Below are 1751 nucleotides of genomic sequence, written 5' to 3'. Positions count from 1 at the left end.
TGCAAATATTTTCTATAGGTTTTTTGGGGATAGATTTTTTTTTTTTTTTTCAGATTACTAAAATCATCTGCATTGTTTTATTTTTACTTCTTTTCACTACATGACTACATTTGTTTGTTGGTGAGTGGATGTTGAATTTTTTCAAGCTGCTTTGAAAAAACTTTTAAAGATAATTATGTGATTTAACTCCTTTAAAATTTTAATATAGCTAATTAGGTATATTTTAATTCCCTATTATTAAACCATATGTTTTTATTTCAAAACAAATTTTAATGTGATATAATAGATTATCCTTTTTATTTGTTGATTAATTGAATATATAAATGTTTCAATTAGAATTTTGAATTCTGTGTTTATGAGTGAAGTTTTTCTGTTAATTCTTTCACTCTATTTTACTCTATTGCCGTTGTTTTTGATATCAACATTATTCTAGATTCTTAACGTGAACTTAGAAATGTTTATTCTTATTTGATCTAGAGAAAAATATACATAGTATTAGAATTCACGGGAAAGTAGGAAAGTTTTCCATTTCATAGAAACATTTTGAATTATGAATTAAATTACTTTAATATTGTCAAGAAAATGGTAATCTCAATTACTTTTTATGTCAGTTTATATGTTTTGTTATTCTTAATATTCATCCATTATACTTAAACTTTCAAACTTGTTGACACAATATTTTTCACAATTGTCTCCTTCTGAAATTGGCTGGGTCTATAATGATTCTCACTTTTCAATGCTAATGCTAGGTATTTTTGCCTTATCTCTGTATTTTTTTCTTGATTAGATATGTGAGATTTTAATCAATTTTCTTAGTTTTCTCTCAGATCCAATTTTGTATTAGTTTATCTCATCTATTTTATGTTTGCTATTTACATCATTAATTTATTCTGTTTTCTTTTTTTATTTTTTTTATTTTTTCAGATTTATTTATTCATTTTAACTGAAAATATCCATGATTGCCTATCTGGAGGCTCTTTTACTCAGTACTAAGATTGTGCCCAGTTCATGCACAGCCCCACTCCAAAGTGCCAGGGTTATCTGCAGAAATGGGTCTCAATCAATGATAGGTTGTAATGGGTGCATATATACCCCAGCTTCCTGAAATCTTGTTGGGACTAGCTTCAGCTAGGTTTTACACAGTCTTTCCCAGGGACTTTCTCCAATGAGTCTAAGCCCCAGTTGCTCACAAAAATGACCGGTTCATTCCTGCTGTGTTTCCAACTTAACTATTGGTGCTTAATAATTTCCTCTTCCCAATAAACTACTTGCATCCAAATGTTTTGTTGTCTGCTATTAAGGTAATCAACCTAGGAAAGAATGAAAACATCTTTGGGACTCATAAGAGACATGCATATAATAATTATTATAAGAAAGATCTCATAGTAATCTCAAAGAGTCAAAAGCCAAGAAGTACTAGTAAGCAAACTAATGAAGAAACTTCAAAAGGAAGTTAAATTGATCAAACCAAAAGTTATCAAATAGGTGGATTAAACAAATTTTTAAAGGTTTTGAGTGTATGTAAAGTTGATCAAATCCTTTGGAAAACTGTTTGGAAATATATGCCCATAGTTCCATTCCTTGGTATACACTCAATAGAAACATATTTGCATCAAACATACAAACAAGAATGTTCCCAGAAATACTATTCTCAATTACCTCAAAATGAAAATAACTCATATGTGCATCAAATTGTAAACATTTTGTTGTATTTATTAAATTCAATACTATATAGAAATTAAAAAAAAAAA

The sequence above is a fragment of the Galeopterus variegatus genome, unplaced genomic scaffold, assembly GCF_000696425.1.
Source record: "Galeopterus variegatus unplaced genomic scaffold, G_variegatus-3.0.2 Scaffold12285, whole genome shotgun sequence".
Classification (NCBI taxonomy): Eukaryota; Metazoa; Chordata; class Mammalia; order Dermoptera; family Cynocephalidae; genus Galeopterus; species Galeopterus variegatus.
Note: the sequence above shows the minus strand (reverse complement) of the source record.